The 20,079-nt window shown below is 43.1% G+C and overlaps 1 protein-coding gene and 1 long non-coding RNA gene across 7 annotated transcripts in view; one reads left to right on the top strand and one right to left on the bottom strand.

Moving 5' to 3' along the window:
- Positions 1-20,079, bottom strand: part of Dgo (ankyrin repeat domain containing protein 6 diego) — a 279,288-nt gene that overhangs the window by 130,374 nt on the left and 128,835 nt on the right. The gene's annotated exons all lie outside the window — the stretch shown is intronic.
- The window catches only part of LOC143144569 (uncharacterized), an 89,883-nt gene that overhangs the window by 67,589 nt on the left and 2,215 nt on the right, over positions 1-20,079 (top strand). The window lies entirely within an intron of this gene.

Raw genomic sequence — 20,079 nt, 5'->3', positions numbered from 1 at the left:
TCTAAAAAGATGTTTTTTAAATTTTCATTTGTTTCGTTAAAAAACAAAAAAAAAAAATTTCACGAAGAAAGAGAGCTCGTTGATTTTTGACTGTAAAATAATTTCAGACAATTATTTCCATGTAGTAACGAACAAAGTTACACGCACGAAGAGGGATCGTTGGATACTTTTGGTTGAAAAATAATTTAAGACAATTACTTCCATGCGGTAACGAACAAAATTACACGCACGAAGAAAGAGAGCTCGTTGATTTTTGACTGTAAAATAATTTCAAACAATTATTTCCATCCAGTAACGAACAAAGTTACACGCAACGAAGAGAGAGAACTCGTTGAATATTTTTGGTTTCAATAGCGATTAGCAGCGATACGATCGGCGTGGGCCAAAGTACAATGAAGCACGCCGGGGTGCAATTACCACCGCGTACACGTAATTACGTTTGTTACACGTGGAAACGGGACTCGCTCGGTTAGGTAGCGGTGTACACAGCTCGCTTAAAACGGACACCGCGAAAGGTTGCGCGAACACTCTATAATTCACTGCGCATACTCTCGGTATCGACCTACGATAGTGTCGTCGGTTAATTTGTTGCTTTCACGAGCGGCCGCGCGCGCCGTGCGCCCCGATCCCTGAGAAAATAAAATTATCCGCGTTAAGTAGGCGGTTCGATGCACGGCCATGACGAAGGGAGAACGAGAAATGGACAAAGAAAACGAAAAGGACGGGAACGGTCCCTCGATAGGGGTAACAGGGTGATCGAGGACAAGGAAAGGAAACAGATTGCGGAACAAACCGTCCGGTACGGGGGGAACCGGACCGAGAAACGGAGAAACGAAAAGAAAACGACCTCGATGCGAACGTGAAATCGGCGAAGAAAGAAGAAAAAAAAAAAGAAACGAAGTGACTACAACAACTGATAAAGGAAACGATGAAAAACGTGGTGTTCTTCGCTTATTCTACCGGTATCTCTAATGGTAGAGGTAGCCCGTCCTCGCTGTTTTATAGTCTCCACTTTGCTCCCAGTGAATTAGCGTAGATAACTGTGAATAATTATTCAAATATATCAAGACACGATCCCGACATAATTCCACGTCCTGTAGTCGGTGTACGTCCAACGCGCCGTAACAATAAAACAAACCGCGAAGAACGATGGCGCGGATGGGAATCTTTCTTCCGTCGTAGTCCAACGGTTGACCAACGTTTTCGAATCGTCGTCACATTCTTGATGAATTAACGCAACCGATCATTTAACATTTTTATTCGTTTATTTATTCTTTTATTCTTTTTTTTCTCTCCATTTGAAACCTCTTCATTACTCGGCGAGAAAACAGACGACGAGGAGGAACATCGACGAAGAAGGGAATCCTATCCTTTTAGCGACCTAATGACGATTGATGATCGTCACTTTGTGGTTGTCTTTATCCCGATGAACGATAACGAGGAACTCTATTATGGGCCAAGTCGAATCATCATTTTTCAAGAGCGAGGCGCGCACCTGTCGAGGAAATGCACATTCGGTATCAATAAACGCGGCGCGCGGAATATTGTGCGTTTCGTGACCTTGGATAACCTCGTCCTCGGTCACCGATTATCACTTCGACGAGTGAAGCACGACGATCGGTGAAGCGAAAGATACGATACCTCTTTTTTCTTCTTTTCATCCGACATTAGAATTACCAACCGTTTCAAGTAAATTGTTTCTACGAAGAAGTTTACTTAAAGTTCCATAGTTTATTTACCGAGTGACTTTTTCCATTCCCGGTGAACTAATTCGAGAGTTTCTCCTTTCCCTCGTTCGTTGGTTTTCCCGAGAAACGCCGCGCACGGTGTACATAACCTGTACGAGTGTAATTACTACGATCGACGGCAATAAGTTCGATCATAATAGACGGATTATTTTCAACTAATTTTACGTACGTATAGAGTACTCTGGAACCGATCACGATAATAACGATCGTTCGAGAACGTTATCAACGATTATAATAACCGGATTCCAGCGTGTCCGGATAAAAATGGCGGGCTGGTTAGTTCCGTAAGGGCCCGCGATCACCGGAGGCGGCGCTGCGCGTTTCGACACGGTGTCCCTCGTATTATTTCGCGCCGTCGTCCTTCTGCCTCCTCGACTTCGCGAAATGATATTTCAGTGTCCCGTTTCACGCGACTCGGGCTGCAATATCTCACCGTCGAATTTCGGAGACGATCGTATCGATCGTTTCGTAAATACGCTCGAAGGGGGCAGAGATCGGACGAGCCACGAGGTTTCTGCAAAAGGAACGAGAACCAAGGGCAAACAATGGCGCGAGCAACGGGACGAATGCCCCCCACTCTGCTCCATCCCCCCTCGATAGGGGTGAAAGAGAAGAAGAAACGACAAAGACGAAACTGGCGGGGGAGAAACGAGATAAGAGAAACGAACGATGCGGGAGAGCGAAAGGAGGGGACGAATAAAATAAAGACAAGACGCGAGGAGTCCGGTTGACCCATGACCGGAAGTGGTACGTGTGCAGCCTCGGGGACGGGAGAAGGGCACACATCCGTTTCCAGGGGATACGCCACGAGACGGGGGGGCAAGCGGACGGAGGACTATAAATCAATGCGTAGGCGTTGCGCGCACGTCTCTCGCGACCGTACTCCCTTCCGATTGTTTACATACACAACGGAGATGTAATTGATTTTACCGCGGGGCGTCGAAACGATTTTTTCCCAGTCACGACCAATCGCTAGTAGACGCACGACAAACTCGCGCGTGTTCTTCGGTCGATAATCACGATTACTGGTCTTCGAGGGAACGTTTCGGTTCACGCTTGAGTTTCGGCGGGAATTGTTCATTGGGTTTTTACGGAAATTTATTTCCTTTTCCAAAATGGAGAATATATAATTTAGTAAAGTGTTTATGCATTGTAGAAAAATCGTGTTTCATTTTTACCAGAAAAAATGAAATCACTTTTCGAAGAACACAACTTGTTTTCCAAAATGGAGAATATATAATTTAGTAAAGTGTTTATGCATTCTACAAAAATCGTGTTTCATTTTTACCAGAAAAAATGAAATCACTTTTCGAAGAACACAACTCGTTTTCCAAAATGGAAGAGAATATATAATTTAGTAAAATGTATATGCATTATAGAAAAATCGTGTTTCATTTTCACCAAAAAAAAAACGAAATGACTTTCCAAACGACCCAGTATTTATTTCATAACGATATATTCGTATTTCGTATTCGTATTACTTGCAAACGATATCACTTGTAAACTCGAAGGTTGAGATTCGACGATTACCTAAGTTATAAGGAAACCTTATCGTTCAATCCTCACGAGCAGTATTCTGTCATTTCGATTTTTATATCGAGTTCCCCGTTAGAAATTAACGCAACTGTTCCTAACGTGGACAAAGAAAAAGCCTTAAGGATCGAAACTTAAATTTCGAATCGTTAAAATAACGATACATGATACTCAACGTGACGATCGAGTCAATATCGTACAAAATGGATACGAAGTGAAAATTATGGTTACGTATTGTTGATACAGACAAAATTTCCTCGAGTTCGCGCGATTGTGCGTAAATCAATGAAAAGAAAATAATATTCAAAGAAGGTTATCGGAATATAAATATCTTCTACGAAAGAAAGTAAACTTTCCCAACGAACCGTGCAAGAAGTAAACGAAAATCAATGTACAAGAGTTTCGTACATGGAATGATCGTGGAGGATTCCTCGAGATCGAACTATCGCACTAAATCGTTAATAACACGTGTAGACTCGTTGCAATTGAATCCAGTTGTGGACCGTGGCGCGTTAATTTACATTTTCATTTATTTCGCTGTATTTAACGTTTAATCGTTCGGTCGGTTCGCGGCGTTAAATCACTCAATGTCGAAGACTTACTTCGCCGGCAGAGATCGCTTCATCTGGCGCGTCCATACAGCCGAGGTAAATCGTGCTAGAAGCCACGATTACGAATTGATTTACCGTGTAAAAGGGCTTTTCCTTGGCGCACTTTCATGTCGTAGATCAGAATGATCTGTTGTCGCATACCTGACAGTCGATATATTACCGTCTCCCAAGGATTAATAACTCCGCTGCTAACAACATTATTATACACTTAGGGTTGTGCATCTTCGTAACGCTTGTACGGGTTCGATTCCCTCTATAGGGTAAATGGACACTTCGATTCTCGTTATACAAAACTCGATAGACCCTCGAGGAGATTGCATTCAAGCATCCCGTCGTGGTTCTTTCGGTACGTTGGCGTAAGTTATTTCCAAGTACGGTGAATTTTTAACCGGTGGGAGATTCTCACAGTTTGCGGGGTGATTTAGAAACGAAACGTGGAAGAGCGATGAAAAATATTTCCACGAGACGCGAAGAAACACGAGGGCTCGATGATCGAAGACACGAGCTGTGGAAATTACACCAAGAGAATCTGAGGAAGATCGCGTTTGGGACAACTTTAGTTCAGTCGAGTCACCCTGTATCCGAAACTGAACGCTTTTAACGGATTAATCGACACTTCGATGCACAGTTATTTCTCGAAAGTTGGGAATAAAATCGAAGAACATTACTTTACTCGTTACAGTAAATATCCATTCACCTAGAATTTGAAATAGACTTGACAAGAATACGAAAGTTACGAATAAAATTTGCAAACGTTATTTTACTCGTAATAGCTACACACTAGCTACGAAACAAATCGTAATAAAATGTGTGGCAGAAATACAACTGTACAAACGAAAAACAAATAGTTTGCAAGCTAGATACGTTTAACTATCAATATACAAATATTATTCGTACGATAACAAATCGTTGGAAGTCGTGGAAAGATTTCTCAGACAGACTTCGATACGAAGAACACTTCGGTTGGTGTTTCTAGACGCTCGGGGTCGAGCGAACGATAAGAAAAAAAGAAAAATAAGAGAAAAACAATGTCACGTCGTCGCGACGAGCGTTCGACGAAATCGGTATTTAACGCTCGCCGAACGCGAACGATTTCTAGAAAATTGAAATCGTCGATAGGATAGATCGGCAACCGCGAACGAGGAAGTCCATATTCACGGGGGAAGAAACGCGTACGTGAGCTGAAAGGAAACCAACCGGGGTGGGAGTCGGTTAAAGTCATCCTGGCGGGCGACGCGTACGCGAAAAAAACTCGCGAGACTTGTCGTCGTGACTCGTTTCGTCTCATCTTCGAGCTAGAATACGCGTTGACAGCGCGACTTGAGTACATCATCAAGTCGTCCTGTTGCGCGACGATTACGAGGCTGTTTGGTTTCGGCCCGGTTAACGCGTCCTCGCGAACCTGCCGCTATTCACGAGCAGAAGTTGACCACTGTACTGCAGCTGAACAGTCACGGAGAAAAGAAGAATGTTCTACTCGCAGCACGCTGCGAAGATGACGCCTCGACGCAATGCGTTGCTACCATTGGCTAAATTGGGCACTTGGAAAAATTCACTGTCTATCACATTTTTTCCACCTGGAGTTCGTTTTCTTCGTGGAAAGAATGCACGATTAACTGATACACAATATGAACACAATTCTTTTGATATCTACTAACAGAGGACAATAGGAACGCAATTCTTTTGATATCTACTAACAGATGACAATAGGAACACAATTCTTTTATCTACTAACAGAGGACAATAGGAACACAATTCCTTTATCTACTAACAGAGGACAATAAGAGCACAATTCTTTTATCTACTAACAGAGGACAATAGGAACACAATTCTTTTGATATCTACTAACAGAGGACAATAGGAACACAATTCTTTTATCTACTAACAGAGGACAATAGGAACACAATTCTTTTATCTACTAACAGAGGACTTGGAGTGACTGTGAAGGTACGCGAAACGATAAATATTCGTATCTCACTATCTAGGGCTTCTTCGAAACGAAATGTGTTTTTCTCGTGGAAAGAATCTGAGTATTGTCAAAGAATTAAATGTCTTGTATTATTCGCACGCGAGAAATTGGCTACTGTTATACAAGCTGAACAATCACGGAGAAAAGAAGAATCGTCCACTCGTATTGGTCGTAAAGCGACGACGATATACTGTTACTATTGGCTGAATTGGGTACCTGTGGAAGTCCACCGTTACTATCTGGTAATATAAGTTAGATAGATAAGTTAGACAGAGAACGATAAGTTACTGTTTTAAATTGTCCAGTCATACACTGGTTCCACGACGACAATGTATGACTGGCTAATGGCGGACGAGTGACTACAACTGAACGCTGGCGCCAGGCAAGAACGACTACACTGTTACGCAGCAGTATTTTAAATGTCTACCGATTCCAGTCTCCTGTTTCGATAGTTTTCTGGTTCAACGTTCTGCCAGTTCATCGATTCAAACGTTTAATAGTTCAAAAGTTCACCGATTCAAAAATCTCTTGGTTCAATAGTATTTCTATTTCGAAGTCTCCTGGTTCAGAGTTCCATCGATTCAAAGTTCTATCGATTCAAACGTCTCCTGGTTCAATAGTATTTGTATTTCAAAGTCTCCTGGTTCAAAGTTCTATCGATTCAAAAATCTCTTGGTTCAATAGTATTCCTATTTTGAAGTCTTCTGGTTCAAAGTTTTATCGGTTCAAAGTTCTATCGATTCAAAAATCTCCTGGTTCAATAGTATTCGTATTTCAAAGTCTCCTGGTTCAAAGTTCTATCGATTCAAAAATCACCTGGTTCAATACTATTCCGATTCCAAAGTCTCTCGATTCTTAGTTCCATCTATTTAAAAAGGACTACCGGTTCAGAAATCTCCTGGTTGAAAAATATTCCGATTGGAAAATATTCTATCTCCAAAGTCTCTTGGTTCGAAAGTGTGTTGCTTCGAAAGTCTTCCAATTGAAAACTCTTCAGATTGGAAAGTTCTACCAACTCAAAAATCTCCCGCTTCTAAATTCCAGCGATTCGAAGTCTAGATCGCACATCGACCACTGGCTATCCGCGTTCGAAACCGGCCGCCGTGTACTCGTAGAACGCCGAGACACATTCCGCGACGTCTGAAACGCTAGGCCGCGCTCGTGTACGCGTCTTCATCGCGCTGTTAGAACCACGGGACGCGATTTTATCTCGTATAGCCGAAGAGTGGCTTCTTAGCGGTTTTTGCCGTCGCGAGCGATAACTGTAACGCGCAACCGTACGACGACTCGAAGAAGAGTACCGCGAGTTCTCGTCGCTCTTAATAAATACGTTTCATCGGGATCGGTAAGAAGTGACAGGAATGGATATAAAACTGCTAGCGGTTCTCACCGTTGCCTTTGAAAGATTTAGATTCGATCTCGGCGATGTAACAACGACGGAGACGTTGACGTCGATCACGGTGAGGCCTTCTACAGGGAACGAGTTCTTCTTTGATGTTGGATCATCGAAAGCAATATGCGATCGAGCCGGAGGCGATGAAAAATGAACGGTCGAAAAATAACGCGACCACTGAGAAAGATAGAACACGAACACCGAGCGACTCCAGTATCCTCGAGGCACCCCGAGTACCCGTGATCGAACAAGGGGACATCTTGATATTCCTTAAACGTCTTTGAAGATTCGATGCGTCCGATATAACGCTAGTGTTTCTACGCGATCTTTAGATTCTTCCCTCTGAGATCGACATTATTTACAAAATGTCAACGCGGATACGAGTCGACGAAACCTGACCACTTTCACAGCTCCAAAAGAAACATTTCCAACTATCTTTTTCCTACCTTTGCTCCTCGAGAATCTATTCTCCGCGTGTTTAACCACTTTCAGCGTAAGGGTGCTCGACGTTGATTAAATTTCATGAATTATCCTTCGAATAATTCACAAAGTCGCTCAACAGTAACGACCGTGAAGTAGCTACGCAAACAAGTAAGTCAAACAAATTTCAAATTCATAGTTTGCTCGACAAACAAACCTCGTTCCACGACGAATTCTGTCCGTACCGGTACCAGAGTCCCACCACACTTTCACTCGATGCGTGTATATCCAACCGTGCAAAAAAGAGTCGATCCATTCATTAAATGTTACACCGCGACTCTAAACCTGTCCTCGATACCTGGCCGAACCCGTTAATGAACACGCTACCACGTTTCCCTCTGTATTATATTTACCATTACGGTCGACCGAGCGATGTATATTCGTTCCAAGAAGCCAAGGCTAGAGGTCGTAAACCAGATCGTTGTGCAGAGTGGTGGATGATAAAACGCGAATCTTTCGAAAACTGAACCAGAAGGACGTTTCCAAAACGATTCGCACTGTTTTCTCAAACGTATCGTATTCGATCACTCATAGTTTACCTGGTAGTTTACCTAGTCTCGAGGAACCATCGATTTTACGATCCGTAGTAACGAATTGACCTAACGTTGATATAAATGTACAAATGTTCGAGAGAAACTTTACTCACAAAATAAAATTTATCGAATAACACTCTTTCCAAAGAATGTTAGAAACGACCTTGGGCGTCTGTGCAATTTCTGATAAATAATTCGTTAGTTATCTACAATGATTAGGCAGGTGTATTCCTTCTTGGACATGTCCTCGGTGTTAGAGTAGCAAAAAATTACATATTTTTAGCTTTCATAGCTTATGTTCAACGCATCGTGAAAGATGATTGTAAAACACCAGTACCGATAAACATCCTTAGGAAGACAACAAACTTTTTTTTAAACTTTAACCCTGTATTTTTCAATTACTCTATCGTTACCCCAGGTGACAAACACCTAGACACAGTCTTGACTGGTAAGACCATCGGATAGTTTGGCTCGATTAACAAACTTTTGGACGACAACCGTGCATTCTGCATCGAAGTCTTCCTACCTGTACCCGTGTTAGCGGCGAGGTTACATTAAAAACAGTTCCTAGAAGACCGAAACACTGTTCGTTTGTTCTTTTCGTTATAAATGCAGAAAGTCCGGGCCACACACTTCGGAAACAAGATCACGGTCTCGATTTCAGTGCATCGGTTGACCCTAATCGGCTCCCTAGACACGGTTGACAGTGTAGATCCCACGTCTGGCAACTCCTCATTGTCCGGGCTATCATCCATCTTGCGAAAGGATTCGATAAATCAGAAATATGCGCGCGTACACCAGCCCACGGGGCCATTAAAATTCTCCACGGAGTCGTTGCCCGAGTTTCCCATCCGAATAACTGTAAAATCTCGACGAACCGACGAGCAAGGACGCGTCCGGGTGCAACAGGCAACGCTCGTTCCTCGCTGCAAAGAGTGATGAAGCACACCTACCGGATCATTTGCTCTAATGCAGCCGGGACGAGCGAATCCTCTCATTATCCGGATGAGGAACATTTAGTTGAGCACCTATCCAGTGCGGCGCTGGGGCCAGCTACAAATTACAATCATCTCGACAGATTGCGGCCGGTCTCGCCGGTTCCTCGCGCGTTCGCGTACACGCCGCGCATTAGTCCACTGACATCGATTAACTCGTGAGTGAGACATTTGGCGCTCCGCATTGCCCACGCCTACCAGTCTCAGCGGGTTCGGTTCGGCAATGGTCGTCGAACAACTGGAAAATCGTGAAAACGAGGCTTCGCGTTGGCTCCGTCGATGTTCCTTCGACACTTCGACGAGGAACTGTTGGTTCGAGGGATACCACCAGATGCTACGTCTACGCGAAGATTACTTGGTAGATTATCTAGACTGGAGTAGACCCTAGTCGCGCGTTGGGTAGGAAAGAGTACCGATCGATAGGTGACGCTTTTTTCAGATTTCTAAAGTAACTTTCTCCAACATCTCGACGAAGAATTATGGGTTCGAGGTATAATACGAGGTGCTACCAAGGTCTATGCGAAGATTACCTACTAGATTACCTAGACCAGAGTAGACCTTAGTCTACTTTAACTTCCTTCAACAGCTCGACGAGGAACTATAGGTTCGAGGGATATCACGAGATGCTACCAAGCTCTACGCGAAGATTACCTACTAGATTACCTAGACCAGAGTAGACCTTAGTCTACCCTAACTTCTTTCAACAGCTCGACGAGGAACTATGGGTTCGAGGGATGTCACGAGATGCTACCACGGTCTACGCGAAGATTACCTACTAAATTACCTAGACGAGAGTAGACCTTAGTCTACCCTAACTTCCTTCAACAGCTCGACGAGGAACTATAGGTTCGAGGGATATCACGAGATGCTACCAAGCTCTACGCGAAGATTACCTACTAGATTACCTAGACTAGGGTAGATCTTAGTCGCGCGTTGGATAGGAAAGAGTATCGATCGTTAGGTGACACTTTCTCTAGATCTCTAGAGTAACATCCTTCAACACCTCGACGAGGAACTATGGACTCGAGGGATACCACGAGATGCTACGTCTACGCGAAGATCACTTGGTAGATTACCTAGACCAGAGTAGACCTCAGTCGCGCGTTGGATAGGGAAGAGTACCGATCGGTAGGTGACGCTTTCTCCGGATCTCTAGAGTAACTCTTCATAGTTTCTTCGACACGTGTCACGCGTCACGTACAACGTGTACCCAAGATGTCTAGTCTTGAAGCCTATCGGTAGACTTTGACGAGGTCTGTGTAGACTTCAACCGCGTATTGGATAAGACGGAGTACCGATCAGCGGGTGACGCTTTCTCCAGATCCTCAAATTACCTTTCTCGAAGTTTCTTCGACACGTTGTCACGTGTCAGGTACAACGTGTACCCAAGATGTCTATTTCCGAAGGATACCAACCGCTTAGGATTCAGCGACGCGTACGTGTAGACTCCAGTCGCGTGTTAGTTGGATAAGATAGTGCACAGATCAATGGGTGACGCTTTCTCCAGATCTTTAGATTAGCTTCCTCATAGTTGCCCGAGACGTCTAGTTCTGAGAAGTACCGCAAGATATAACAGTTCAGGCTTTAATGACGTCTGTCTACACCTTGGTTGCGTGTCACTGTACAAGACACGGTGCACCGATCAATGGGTGACGCTTTCTCAAGATCTTTAGATTAGCTCTCTCGAGGTTTCTTTCGTATATTCGATACCACCCGGAGCTCGGATGTCTAGTTTCGAGAGGTGCTACGAGGTGCCAACAGTTCGGGCTCTCGTGAGGTCTGTGTACACCTTGGTTGCGTGTACGGTACATGAAACGATGCACCGACCAATGTGTATCACTTTCTCAAGATCTCCAGATTAGCTTTCTCGATGTTTCTTCGATACGTTCGATCCCATTTGAAGCTCAGATGCCCAACTCCGAGGGATACCACGAGATCTCGGTTCTTCGGACTTTTGTGACATCCGTGTACACCTCAGTGACGTGTTTATGGCGTATAACGATGCACCGATCAATACGTGACACTTTCTCCAAATCTTTAGATCAACTTCCTCGTAGTTGTCCAGTTCTGAGAGACACCATAGGATGGTTAGCAACTCGAGCTCTGGTAACGTTTGCGTACACCTCAGTTGCACACCTGTTGAATGGAACAGTCCGATCAATAGGCGACACTTTTTCTAGATCTCCAGATTAGCTTCTCCAAAGTTCCATCGACGCTTTCGTTACCACGTTGAGGGACACCATGACGTACGAATTGATCATTCGTTTCTCTTGTTTCTTCTCAATAATTCTACAACGACGCAGTTCAGTTTTTGAAACATTGTTTTCCAGATTAGAAAATAAAACGTAAGCTCTGTGAATCTTGTTCGAATCGATTCTCGAACGATTACGAAACGTTCGCGTAACGTGGCTGGCCTAGATCCGTCGGTGACATTCACGAGGAAATAAATGTAACATCTCCGATCCACCGATTAACAACGAAACGAGGAGAAACTATACCGATATTAGGAGTAAACCATAGTCAGCTGCACGGAAAATAAAGGATTTTCATATCCCGCGGTGTTAAATACCAGCTATAATAATACCCGCTGTCGGCGGAAGATTAATAGCCGCTAATAAAACGCATGCGCGGCATCAACTTCCTGCACTTTACAGGCCGTCTCTAAAAAAGGAATTTTCAAAGTATAATTAAAGATCTCTCGATTTTATTAACGCCGGTCGCGCAACAATTTTCCATGATACTACGGTAATTTCGTCTGACCTGTGCCCGATCGGGATACCATTAGAGTAGCTCGCTATAAATTGGAACGCAAGGAATTACAAAACACCCTGTGCTCTGATTTGTACCGGTCATCATCACCGATACACGCGATAATCGCCCAGGAATCCGCATTTCTGGAAAATTGCAATTATCGTGCCAGATGTTCGCTCGTTTCTGTAGAAATTTCAACAAATTCTTCTCCACGCTTGCAAATTTCCACTATTTCAATCACGTTCTCGAATCTTCGAAGCGAGATTACGAAACCCGTAAACGACGAGGAATTAAATTAAAGAAAGAAGAAAATTCTAACAGGTGGTTATTCTAACAGGTGAAAATTCTCTGGATGGTACTACTGTGTTAGAGAAATTTTAACCAATTTTCCATTGTTATTGTACACGTATACCCGTACTTCGGTTACACTCTCCGAACTCCAAGTTGGCGCTACGAGCCTCCAAGACAATGAGAAATCGTCGAAGTGATCTCGGTACGAGTTCTTAAGGGCTCTCGAGGGAAAGAATCTGACATTTAAAAATTCAACGCGACCTTTGTCCGTCATTAAGGCTTATCAATTTCGGTTTCGTTAATGTCACGTAGGTGACACGAGACCCTACGAGCTCTCCGATGGGAGAACGAGCCAGAAATAAGTGTCACAATGGCGCGTGTTAAAGTACACGGTTTCAGAGCCCACTTCATTAATTTCTCGTTGAACGTAAAAGGAGAAAGACAGGGATAGCAACGCGGAAAACCTGAAATTAAATTTCGCGCTGTTCCGCGTCTTCTGGCCGTACGCTACTTGGTCTAATGAGTTTCTGATGCAGCGGACATACATCACTGTCACACGAGCGATTAATACTTCGGCTCGGCCATAAGTAAGCGATACACGCGCGAATAATTGTAAACAATTTGTAACAAGGTGGAAATAGTAACATCGAATTCGTTTCGAGGGGAATCCACTTTCCAGAAAACACATCGGACTATCGTTTTCAATTACCGCTAATTAGCACGTTCGTTGATTAATACATCGGGAAACCATCGCCACGAGTATCTCGCTGTTTCTACTTAATTAGTATCCTAACTGCCAATTTACCGGTCTGGTAATTAGTATCGTCATAATCCTCACCCTATTTGTCAACAATTTACATAATTATACGCGATGGTAATACGTTCCAATTTATACGGTCGTGTGAATCGTTGCTGCGTTCGATGAAACGAGACGATCGTAAAAAATAAAGAGGAACGAATCTTTGTCGACGGTTTTGTTACAGAATTTCGTTTGAACGCGTATTTCGTACAGTATGATCGTAATCTAGGATAATTTTCGTTATACGGATCGAAACAATCGATCGTCCATCGAAAGAATTTTATTTCGCGTTCAAGATGTCTAATATTTTACTAGTTTTCAGCTGTCTAAGTTAGTCGATCGGTGAAAGTATCGCTTTCGAGAAAAGAACAACGCGAACTTTGGGATAAATATACTCACTCGAAGGCTCCCATTGAACGATGCGAACGATCATATCGAACATTTATCAAGAATCTTCCGTTACTCGTATCTGTATTCTAAGAACCACGGATTTCACTCCGGATTTTCCAGCGCCCATAATCAATGTAAAAATGACTAAATAATCAATACTATTATCGTACTATTATTACGATTTATTCCACTTAGAAATGATTTTCTTCTCTCTGATATCGATCTCTCAAATTGACCACAATTTATCATTGAAGTTAACTCGTATTGTATTTAAATAACTCTTGAATCGTTAACTATATTCCACTCGAAAAGAAATTTACTTAACAATCCACTCCAGAAATGATTTTCTTCTCTCCGATACTTCTCTTCAGTACCAATCTCTCAAATCGACCACAATTTATCATCGAAGTTAACTCGTATTATATTTAAATAACTCTTGAATCGTTAACTATATTCCACTCGGAAAGAAATTTACTTAACAATCCACTCCAGAAATGATTTTCTTCTTTCCGATACTTCTCTCCAATACCGATCTCTCAAATCGACTACAATTTATCATCGAAGTTAACTCGTATTATATTTAAACAACTCTCGATTCGTTAACGATATTTCGCTCGGAAAGAAATTTATTTAAGAATCCACTCCGTAGACGATTTCCTTCTCCCCGATACGTTCCTCGAAATCGATCAGAATCCGCCATCGATGTTAACTCGTACGACATACTTACTATCCAACGACAGGTCTCGAGATCCATTCCTCGAACATTTCGTTACACGCTATTAGAGCTGGTTGCTTCGAATCCTCTCAGACGTCTCGAGAACCCGATCCTTCTCTCCTTCCGAGTTCGCGCTGATCCTTCGGTCAAACGAGAGACCAATTCGCTCGGTATACCTTCTCGGAAAGATGTACCGGTAAAGTGTACCGAGTCGTGACTCTCGAGATGTTGTCCGAGAGATCCTCCAAAGGATCGGCACGAGTTCTTCTCGGAATTCATGATTTCGTTTCCGCGGGTCAACGGGTCGTACTTATAATTGCTTATTAAAACGGAACAGCGTCCGCCTAACGAGGACGATACTCGGGAAATATGTGTTGCGTGATAGAAGGGATTTGTATAACGAAGGGCGTCTTCACCGATGCGAGAGTGTTAAATAATATCTTCGTGTAACCTCCTCCTCCTCCTCCTTATCCACGGAACGATGTATCTCGACGTTTCGCGTGATTCATTTCGAACGATCGGTTCTCGAGGTAACGTTTTAGAGAAACGAGACGATTCCATCATCGGTCATTTTTCCTTCTTAAACAAATACATCGTTTTTCTACAATTCCCGGTTCTCGTTTTAACGCGCCCGGTAATTTTTCTCCGCCGTTTCCCGACACCCGAATCAATCTACCTCGAACGGTTTCGCAACGCGCGAAATCGCAAAATAAATACCGTGACGGGACCGTAATTTAATTTAATCGAATGTAATATCTCGTACGAGTGAGAAATTCGGTACGGACGGTTTATTAAATCCACAGTGGCGAACCGTGCGCGACGAAATAAAAGACACCGCTGTTACGCGCGAATTTCACTTTCAATCGGACGAGAAAATCGTTAACGATGCGTCGGGAATCGATCTTTTCCGAAAGATTGCTACTTTTCGCGCGAGTGGATCGATCATCTTTACGAGATTACTTTCGCGGTCGATTTTTTTCACAAATCAATTGTTCAACTTTCGATCCGCGTCGATTCGAATAACATCGATTGTTTCTCAACAAGAATCGGCAGCTCCGAGTCTCGAGACGTGATCGCAACCCACTCCGATGAGCATCGACTCGTACCCTGTTTAAATAATTGTTAAATTATCCAATTATCTTTATTCCACTCGGAAAGAAATTTCTTCAACGATCTACTCCAGAAACGATTTCCTTCGCTCCGATACTTCTCTCCGATCCCTCGAATTGACCGGAACTTGTCATCGAAATTGAACCATGCGAACGACGAAATAAATACCCAACACCAGAGATAGTTATTACGCTTGGAATTTTATTCGAAAATACTTCCACACTCTTCCCCGAGACGCGATCGCTTTTAATCCGACCAGAAAATTTACAAACGATACGTTGAATAAAAATTACGATCGTAGAGAATCTCTAGCCGCGATTATAAGATGCACACTTAATGGGAGTATTTTAATATCGAAAAGCATCGTGATCGTTAACGGTCGTCGTTACGTCTACGATAACGACCCTAGCTGGATAATTAAACAACGTGCAACAGGAAGTCGTCCATCGGTGACCACCGAACGGGCAGAATAATAATAATTTCGTGTTTCGATTGAAAATTACATCGAACGAAATTCATTTTACACTCTGAAATCGTAGAGGTGAACGCGCAACAGGTAACACCGATTACCGGTGAGATCCGCGTGGAATTATACACGGGGTACAGAGTTGAAACGAAACACCCGACGTGACGATATTTACACCGCAATAACGAATGTAAGTGTGGAACGCGCGGGGTACCTCTGGTATTTATAAGTTACAGAGACGCTGGATAAATAATTTTACGAGCTCGGGCCCATCAGCCGTGGCACACGTATACACGTTCATTTACGCGTAAATTAGGAGTATCCCGTGCGAATCACCCGGTGGCAAACGGGAAAGAAACGGTATTTATTCGCGCGAGCGTTCCGCGTTGCGTTTTTTCGGATGGAAATTTATGTTAGCAGTGTTCGTCGGTGAAAACACGTCGCCCGATCCACGGATCGCCGTGACTTTCTTCGAACACGTGTTGTGTTGCGAATGCGATCCGTATTTTTCAGAAATTGCGTTCTCGTCGCGATATCACTAGTAAATTCACGATCCGCCGTTAATAAATATTAAAACCGCGCGAGAGCGTGAACGAGCGCGCGAAAGTAAATATCGCTGGAATTATGAAAACCGTGAGATTTATCGGTGACCGGTGTACGCAATTAAACGTTCTTAAGATAAAAGGTTGGTACCTCGGTGATGGTTATTTCTCACGTGGAAGAACACACGAAACGATCCGCGAGTTTCCAAAGCTTTCCCGGTGGTTTTTCGTGCCGGTGGATCGGGATCGTTAATTAAAACGCGATACCCTCGGCGAATCGCCGATCGGTTTTACGAGAGGAATGCTTTTCGGATTACCACGGCGTGCTCGTCGTCGTTACGATTCATTCGCGTCGTAACCTTTATCGAGATCGTTAATTAACGCAACACGGAGATCGTAGATCGGTTTCACGAGCGGAATATTTTCGGTTGGATCGTACCTATCCTTGGTTTCGAGGTTTTTCTTTCTCATTCGAGTTGCATAGGTGTTGCGCTTTCTTTCGCACGGGTGAGATATCGGGTGAATAAAGATTCTAGATAAAAAACAGAATATAGATATAAACTATAACTGGTTGAGATACAAAAAGAAGAAAGATGTAAACCGTGACTGGTAGAGAGACAAAAAGAACAAAGATACAAACCGTAAGTGGTAGAGACGGTTTGATTTATGTATTTCGTCGAATCGTAAATGCGTGAGAATCGAAGGAAGAAGTGCAATTGATTCGTTATTTTTTTTTTCAAGTTCGAGAAAGTCGGTGAAAGTGAAAGAAATTTGAAAATCGATCCACCTTTTCAATGTCCAAACATCGAGTCCCCTCGATAAACCGTGATCTCGCTTGGGAATAATTTCAATAATTCTTGAAATTAAAACGCGATCGTCCAACATTGTTACATACTCGCGAAAAATTCCTCTCCGCGTTCATCGTCACAAATTGTTACCCGTGCCGGGATCTCGGCCCGTTGCGCGCCATAAAATCGAAATCGAGGTGCAATTTAGCAAGCTGTTGTAAAGAATTAACCAACGAGCGCGCATTCCGCTCGAACGTCGATCGTACGTGAACGAGCCTCGATTAAATCGTACCATTCCGGAGTACATCACATTGTATCATTGTTATCCAACACTAATGCCCGTGTTTCACCGTTAAAGGAGGTACTAAGCTCGAACTAAGTGGTCTCCGTGTGCGAAACTCATTTCGTTCGGCGCGAGCTCAGAACAGAAGAAAAAAGATGCGAGTGACTCCTCCGGTCGACATTATTCGTTCCTGGTTTCTTACGATCCAAAAACCACGATACTTCGAAATTGGAACATCGCAAATGGAGATTCAAATCGAAGATAGAATCGAAGATTCTATTCGCTCGACTCGAAAATATCGAAATATATTTTCAACTCGAAATTGATTCTACTTGCTCGACTGAAAAATATCGAAATATATTTTCAATTCAAAATTGATTCTACTCGCTAGACTGAAAAATATCGAAATATATTTTCAACTGAACAATATGTTTTCTGCGTTAAAAGTACCGAGTGTTCTTCCGAATTGGAAAAATTCGTTGTATTGGTACTGTGGTAGGTCTTGTACCGATTTAAAGAGACAAATGGCTAATTATTGAGTACAAAGTGGCTATGATCGAAAATTGAAATTTACGATATTGAGGAAAGAAAGTGTATCTTACGTCGAAAAAATTCAGGTCGTTGAAGTGGCTAGTTTTCGCGCAAAGAAATCGTAAACGTGGTATTAATAGAAACTCGAGCCTGAGTGATTTCGATGCGCGGTGAGAGAGCGACGTTGCTCGTCTCGTGTTCGGGGAACCAATTTTCCAGAATTTTGCGAATTCGAAACTTTGGAATGAAGATTGAAAATATTTATTTCAAAGTAACGTGTTTCTCGAAGCGAGGAATCGAAAATATATGAAAGAACGCTACGTAAAAGCAGAACCTCGAACCGCGAATGATCAAACGAAGGTTAAATCGTCCAGGTTGTTGATAAAAAAAAAAAGAACAACATTCACCCACGGCAGTAGCAGTGGTCGAAGTCCTCGTTGGCTGCACGCTTTCTATAAATCATTCCGCGTAATAAAACTGTGTTACAAGCAAATGCGATAACATTATGATCTTCGAAGGAAGAAAGCAATTACGACGAAACAGCTATCGCGTTTCGACGACGTAAAAGTAAATCATCGATACCCGAGACGTCCTCGATTCGATGCACAGGGTGTCTCCAGTTCTTCCCGACGAACCACTAATACTCGATCGATGGACAAAACTGGAAGAAAGTTACCCAAAGTTTGAAGCTAAACGCCTAGTTGCAAACAATTCTCTCCTACTTACGCGCATTTCATCGTCTGGTAACGATTCCGTGTCGTCGACAATTAAATCGATTATAAAAAGCAATTACTTGGTATTTTCAATCCTTGGAATTCAATCAAATTTCCCAAACTATGCACACAATCATAGCACTAATTCTTCCCGTATAGTGACCTCCGTACAATAAACCTTCCCTTCTGTACTTCCCCCACAAATGAACATCAAGTGCTATAAAAAAAGAACCTCACTACTTTTTATTTACTTCTACCTTCTCCGTAACCAACTCAGCGACGACACTTTTTTCTCGTTCCAAGCTACCGAATTCACAATGGCCCCTTCGTCGAGGGGGGCAAATCTCTGTACACTCTTTGTTCGTCGCGTTCCCATTGATCGGAAGCACTCGCTAATAAGAATTTCACGCCGTTTTCACCTTGTTAGGTTCATCTGTATGCTTGGACACTTTCGTATTGAGCTCGTTTCAAATCCCCGCCCGGGAGGCTTTCTCTCGGCGTTAATTCCCATCGACGCGTTGATCGTCTCCCGATCGCTGAACATCCGAACGATCGTCTTTCCACGCGTCGACACTTCCAGGACGTTCCTCGTCGCCGTGTATAAATCACCTCGAACGATCGATCGCGCGGACACGAAAACTTTTAATAACCGAGCTCGAACGACAGACCGGCCCGTTATCGACAGGTGACTCCTCGCGGATGGAAATTAATACCACCGACGAGTTTGCCCAGGCTACCCGGTCGTTAGCCGGTTGCAAATGCTCGCGACTCTCCAACAGGGAACGCGTAAATGCGTAACCTGTCGCGGATGCGTGTATCGATTCGGTCGTGGCGATGATAACGAACGCGAGATGCTACCCTGGTAAGTAGCTGCGCTGTTTATCAACGAAGACGTTCACTCTGGTCCTGAATCATCATCGTAATGACCCTTCTCTTGATTCTGGGTCGTGCAGTTTACGTATTCGTGGGTTTTAATACGAATTATTTGGGGTCACCTTGTACTCCGTGATTGTCGATTTTTTCGGACGAAAGTTTTGGGAAATTTTTTGGTACAAGTTTTTGGAAATTTATCGACTATTTGCGTTTCGATGCGAATACTTTGGGATTCCCTTATCATTCGTGATTGATTGTCAATTTTTTGGGACGACAGTTCGATTTTTGGGTACACGGTTGAAAAACATGAAACTTTTTTGGAATTTATCTTATAGGGTTTGTAGAGGACGCTATGCAATAGGGATGAACTGTTTTTTTGAACGGTTAGAGACAAATTTATCGACTATTTGCGTTTCGATGCAAATACTTTGGAATTCCCTTATCATTCGTGACTGATTGTCGATTTTTTGGGACGACAGTTCGATTTTTGGGTACACGGTTGAAAAACATGAAACTTTTTTGGAATTTATCCTGTATTGTTTGTACATGACGCCGTGCAATCGGG

This window comes from Ptiloglossa arizonensis, chromosome 3 (genome assembly GCF_051014685.1).
Source record: "Ptiloglossa arizonensis isolate GNS036 chromosome 3, iyPtiAriz1_principal, whole genome shotgun sequence".
NCBI lineage: Eukaryota > Metazoa > Arthropoda > Insecta > Hymenoptera > Colletidae > Ptiloglossa > Ptiloglossa arizonensis.
The sequence above is the reverse complement of the archived record's forward strand: the minus strand, read 5'-3'. Positions and strand labels throughout refer to the sequence as shown.